Source organism: Lepisosteus oculatus, chromosome 8 (assembly GCF_040954835.1).
Source record: "Lepisosteus oculatus isolate fLepOcu1 chromosome 8, fLepOcu1.hap2, whole genome shotgun sequence".
Classification (NCBI taxonomy): domain Eukaryota; kingdom Metazoa; phylum Chordata; class Actinopteri; order Semionotiformes; family Lepisosteidae; genus Lepisosteus; species Lepisosteus oculatus.
The window spans coordinates 9,615,331-9,622,214 of NC_090703.1; positions in this window are offsets into that span (position 1 = coordinate 9,615,331).

Consider the following 6,884-nt stretch of genomic DNA (forward strand, 5'->3'; position numbering starts at 1 on the left):
GGGATTGTTTGCTTTTATTTTAATATGATCCCTGGCGACATGGGATATATGTAAAATTTAAAATGGCTTTTTAAATCATATTTCATAACTCATAGCAAGTTTCAAGCCCGAAAGGTCTCGGTGCTAGTAATCTTCCTTCTCCTGCTTTTGGGGAGCTGTTCGTGGTCCTCTTGACTCCCGGGATCAATAACACCCCTCCCTATACAGGCCTTTACACAGGTACCTTTTCCTGCCACATCAAGAGCATAGGGATGCCCCAGAATTAAGATTAAAGCTTTACTAATTCAAGAAATTAAAGAAGCTTTAACTTTTTTTCCTGCATAGCACCTTGTTACTCCTTTATGGTAAGACATGGTACGCGTCTTCCCTCTTCCCAGCATGCTCCGCTGCCGTCTATTATAATAATAATAACAACAATAATAATAATCATTCTTTGCATTTCTATAGCGTTTTCCAACATTAGAGTTCCTAATTTCATATCCACTTAATCAATCATTGAGCTGCAGCCCCTCCTGGTCCTTGGTAATGTTTGACAGCCATCATGCACAAAATGCACCACTGTACAGCGGATCAAGTGGAGAAGGGTGGAACGACTCTGCCGGTTCAGTTAGGCAGGGGATTTGGGGGAAACCAGATTATTCAAATCAAGAATGGAATTTACCTTTAATAACCGAATAGTCAGCACCTCAGTCGCCCCAGTCACCAGTTATTAAATTCTCATCTGAGCACCACCTACTGGTCACCAGTCACCATCACCCGTTTATAGCAGCAACCTGGTTTTCCTCCGAGACCTCCCATTCCAGTACTGACAAGACCCAGCCCTGCTTAGCTCCTGAATCTGAGGAAATCAGGCTACAGGGAGGGAATACTGCAGCCCGAATGGCCTTGGTTACACGCAACAGACTGATTCTCTTTCGTTTTAAGTAGGCATGTCCACCTACAGCGAGCAGAATCTGAATCAGAGACAATCTGAAATCTCGTTGCTCTGGTGCGAGGTGGCATTTAACAGCGTGTATTTTACCAGGGATGAATCTAAAAGAAAACAAGAAAAACAGCAACGAATCCTGTCCTCTCCCCAGCTCATTCTGGCACATCTGTAACCTGGCACACTGTCTTCCAGAAACAGACAGGGTTCTGTGTTCTCCAGAGCTTTTATTGCCTTGTTTCAAAAGTATACGTGGTTTAAACATTGCACGGATGCCATCCCGTTTAGATCTCACATGTTGCACCTGCCTGCACTTTTTAATGATTATCCGGAACCATTATTTTTAAAACCAAAATGTAGATAGTGTATACCAACGATAAATAGCACACCCCAGACCATGTTACCAGCAGTAATCACAGTGCCTGTAAATAATCACACACTGATTCTGTAAATTCCTTAGACCTTGGCTCGTGATTTTGAAATCTGACAGGTTGCTTTCACAGACAAAGAGGAGTGCTGCAGGAGGTTACGGCAGCTTGTGGATTCTCCCAAGGAGCACAGGCTAATCCTATCCCTGGCACATATTTTTCAGGGGTTCTTTCCTGAAAATTATGGTTACGAAAAGGAAACAATAAACCCAAGTGATAGGGAGCAAATGAGACATGGTGCCCAGTCCAAAGCTGTACGGAGTTCCTTCTGAAAGCACACAGCTGCAGCAGAGGCAGAGAAGTGCAGTTCGCATGAGGTAAGGCAGAGGAGTCACATCGAAGGTGTTTGCTGCTTTCTCTGATGCAGATGATAGATTTTCCTCTCCCTCTGTTGGTGAGCTCCATGTAATCAGCTGAGAACAAAGGGGATTGCATTTGACACAGTTATACTGCACTGGCATGGACAGAGGGCAAAATATTTCTGTCTCATTTTGTTGTTTTGTGTATTTTTTTATATGCTGAGTTCTAATCCTTCTGCTAATCAGCTATTATTAAATTATAGCGCAGTTTCATTCGCTTAGACATAATTTGTGGCACACTTTGGACATCTGGACAGATAATTATGCGGAGATAATTTGCGGAAATGAAGTAAAGCCTTCGATGGAAGCGGAGATAACACAAACCTCAGTGAAGTGCCATGTGGTAATGAGTAAATTAATACACTGATTTATCTGAGGCAGTTGGCAGTCACAGGTCTACCATGATCCTGCCAGAGGTGACCAGGCTCGCTCTGCACATGGTAGCTGAATCACAGGACCTGTAACAGGTTTTACATATGTAATCTTTTCAAACGGCTTGTGACAAAAGCTGCACTTGACCACTTGTCTTCAAGGCTCACCCATTTCATGCATGCCCCAAAAAAACGTTGTCACTTAAGGGAATGATGACCCTACATATTGCAGACGTACACATATTGTGTTAACGTGCCAAGCTGTTCTGTTGTGCACAATAAGGGAAGGTACACTGTAATCCTGTCTGAACTAGGGGTTAATCAGATTTAGAAACATGAAAACCTGCACAGTTCTGCAACCTCTCTGTAGTTTTATGTATGCAGCTACCACTACATGCATATGCTGATGGTCTGTCTCCATGGATACAGAGCCCGTTCTTGTGTTGTTTGTGGGGAATGCATTCTCAGCAAGTGCAAGACAACATTTTGGAAGGGGTGAGTGTAGTGATGTCCTTGTGTGAAGTGACAGTGGGAGTGGTATCTTGTTCAGAAGTAGTTCCGAGCAAAGCATTTTTTATCACTGCTGACAACTAACTATGTGAAACTCTAGTCTCTCTTTAATACACAATGTTTAGGGCTCTGCAGTATACGAACTATCTGGTCTTCGAGGCAATCAGTGGAGTATATTGAATTGTATGTGCAGTATGGAGTTAAGTACCACTCTTAAAAATAATCTCTAATTAGCTCGGGTTTCACTTTGGTAACAAACAAAACTGCAATAAAAATATAGTTTAACCTTAAAATGAGCCTTTTATATCTCTGATGGTTCACAACTGAAATAGCGAGCGATCATATCACCTTCGTCTCCAGACAGTCTCTTCAATCCAACAACAGCTTCACATCTGGAATGCGTCATCAGTTAATTGGTCTTCTGCAGGAATGAATGCTAGCTGGCCTTTGGAATGTTGTGCACTCATTGAACTAAATACATAATAATGAAAGATATGGATGCATTTTTGAAATAAAACATAATTTGCATCTGATCCATATTCTCAAAGCTTTTCCATCCAACGGCTAAAATAAAAAAAGAATGTTTTTTCCCCCCCCAAAAAAAGCATTCACAATTACCTGATCACCAGTTGAAACTAATTAGAAGCCATTAAGTGGAAATTTCATTACGGGTAATGAAGAAATCAATGTTATCATGATATGCTAATGATACATCACCCAGACAAGACAAACCCATCTATTCATCTGCAGCCTGAGCTAGTTTAAATTAAATCCCAGGCTCACAGACCAGTCAATTTTGGTGAAGTTCGTAGCCCCCACTCTTCAGCCACTTCTATTATAATCAGGCAATGCTTTGTTGTTTATTGTTAGGAGAACCCCTAAAGCTTTTAATAATCCATCTACATATGAAAATGACTGCAGCCTGATTTACATGCATAAGAAGGATGTACTAATAAGGCTGTAGATTAAGAGAAGATTTAGTTCAGTCGTTCGTGTAGATTGGGTGTCCCATCAAAGGCCAGAAGATCTGACGACTGAAGATTAAAAGACAAACAGCTGTTGCAAAAATTTGTTGTTTTTTTTTATTCCATTGCAGACTTGTGGACTTTTTAGCATGCGCCCGACTGTTCCTAAGCCTGTGTCTGCTGATGTCAGGGGAAAGGCCTCTGGTCTAAGTGCTGTACTAGCAGATGAGCTACGGATTTCAGAAAGCAGTGGAACCTAGAACAGTCCTAGTGCGAGGAACAAAATTTAAAATTGTTGAAATATTGTAATGATAGGAGAGCGCGTGAGGAAAACACAAACCTGACAAACCGGGCAGTGATTGCATTACAGAGAGCCAAGCAAGCTAAACACGAATGAGATTCCAGAGCAGGACACTGTCTTCGAAAACAATTCTGCAGAGTGCCACAGTTAAAACAGTTGCTTTCATTTTCTTAACATTGTCCGGTTTTCAGACATTCTGTAGTTACCGTTACAGTTTCAGAACAAAAGTGTGGGTTTTCAGTTCCCTGACACGCTTGATGCTTGTATCAAATAGATAATCTTGGCATCAGGATGAATCTGATTTGAACTCTGACCTCTGTAAAAGAAAGCCAGGACAAATATCCCATGGCAGCCAGGTGACAGAAAATGAATTAGAGCCAAAAAGCCACAGGACAAAAAGGCAATTTCCAATGGTTTCTCCACTTGTTGTTTTCATTTTGATACCTGACCATTTAATTGAACAGCTGCGCGATTAGCCGGTTCTCATCATTATAAATACTCAAAGACCTTTCACTTTGGAGGAAGTGTTAATGAGCTTTGTGATGGGTTTGCATTAGCTGCCTCTCTTACATGAGCCAGGGCTCTTTACATACTGCATAAACGGGATTGTTCAGTCTGTAATCTAAAATTAATCATGGCTGTGTAAGCGCTCCAGTGCCGTTTTGTTTTATGTCGTATTATTGACGACAGTTTTTTATAACGTTAATGTGCTATATATGGAAATAAAGGATCAACATGAGACAATTCTAGCAGATGACAAAAGTTTTCACGATGAGGAATTAGCCACTACGCCCCATGCTGACCGGGTGGGTTAGTGTGCTCGTGCCAGCTGTTCCATAACCTTGTACTACTATTAAAAAGTGCTGCCAGATATGTGTTATACATCCTGAAAGACACTGAAAATGCAACAGGTGAGCCAGGTCCACATGCTTGAGCTGTGTTGTTATTGCCTTTTGGAATGTTAAAACACCATCCTGACATATTGTATGTAACCAGGTTATTTAAAGTAGGTGAGCTCAATTTATTTTTCATTAATATAACTGAAATTGAAATCAAGCACTCTACTGTAAATTCTGCTACTTCCTAGACAACACAAATGTATAAAGGGAAGCCAGCAGGCAGTCTCTATGCTCTAGGATACAGGGACAGTACCCTTGTATGTAGTAAAGTATGTAGTGTACAGGGAAAGTTGGTATCCTATTGTCGTCCCTCATTGTATTCAGACAGTATGGTATTGTATGCTTGTGCAGCAACACAACCTGTAACTAAATTAAATGGGACCAGAATGAACAGAAAGTTGCGCGATGACAAATAATAGAAAAACCGGATTTTCTATGTATATCCAGAGAAATAAAGGACCTTGAATGGTTTCCCAAGACCCTGTCAAGTGGGAAATGCACTCCTGACACAAAGCGAGTTTGCTACCTCCAGCTTTCTCAGGGCTCTTCCACAATAGCTTGTTTCTGAGCTGCCTGTCGGCATTGCTTAATTAGGCGAGGAGTTGATTAATTTGTGGTAATTGACAGCTAATTAAAGGCTCGAGGGCACATCGAATTGACGTTTATCAGGGTGGTTGGGGCTCAGAGGGGTCAGGGAGAAGTGTTGCTGATGGCTGGCTTTTAGGGATCCCCGTCCTTAGGAAGTGACCCCAACATCAGCAACACGTCACGACAGGCGGAAAGTATCTGAGCTTCCTGCTCAGGAAAGGTCTGAAGCACAAACACACTTGTAGACCAAATTTTTCATTTGAGCATCCAAGGAAAGAGTTTGATGGATTCTTTAAAAATAAATTTGTGATTAATTTTGTTCTCTTACCCGAAACCAAAAGGCTCTCACTTTAAAGTAGACAGGTTACTGTGCGTCATAAATCCATAATTCCCATCTTATAATGAAATCTTCTGAACTTCCACATCAGGCATTCAAAGAAAGTCTATAAACTATCATACACAACAAAGTGGAAAGAAGTAGCATTCTTTGAGAAATCCATCTGTAAACAGAAAAAACATGTGAAACTTGTTTCCTCTGGAACAATAGAGAACATTGTTAAATATACAACAATTTTGTGTGAATAGTTTACCTGTTGTCTTGTGCAAATGATTACTGATAACAATTGGGGAACTCGAAGAGCATCTCATAGTCCCGAGTGAAAGGTCAGACACCTGTCCGCATTTCTATTGACCTACCAAAAAAGGCTCAACAGGAGTCTCAGAATGCACAATAATATTACTGTCAGCACTGCAGTACATTTGTGATGTGTGGAGGGAGAAAAGAGAACTCAGTGCACCTCCCATTTATAAAAACGTTTTGAAAATTTTACATGAACTCCAAAACATCTTGTCTGGGAAATATAGAGCAGCCGTTTTTGCAGTGGCTGTCGAAACCCGTGTGAATCGGAAAGACAATTAGGGGCTTATTAGCTGCCTGGGGAGATGTGTAACTTGTGCAGTAACCACTTGCCAAAATGGCCAAAGTTTTAGCGACATCTCCAGCTGAGAACAGTCCGAAGCATTGTCTCACCTAATTACAATGAATGGGTCTCTTTTTGTTTCCAATTCGCCATGCTTGTCCGATTCTCTTTTTGCCTGACCGCTAACTCTGTCCACGGTGGAAGTGTGCTAATTAGAAAAGAAATGGCCCTAGTAATTATGTCAACTCTTGTTACAATGGACGACAATGCGCAATATTATTTTTATGCAATGTTTTGTGTAAGGCCTCCGCTTCCAATTCTCATTAAGTGAAAAATTGCATCATACAGAGGACTAGTCCAGTGTCAGAGCTACTTATATTTCCAGACCTAAAGAAGCGGTTTAACGGAGAATGTCTGTGAAATGGTGCAGGCATGAAGTTATTGCCCTAATTAATAAGTTTCAGGCCCTCCAAACAGTTTCTACATTAAGGTGACTGCAGGAAATTTAGTTTTTTTTACATGAGAATCCTTTCTTTTGCCAGCTGCCTCCCTAGTTCATCTCTTCCAAATTCTGCCAGTAAGGTTTACTCTAAAAATCAGTCCCAATCAACCAATTTT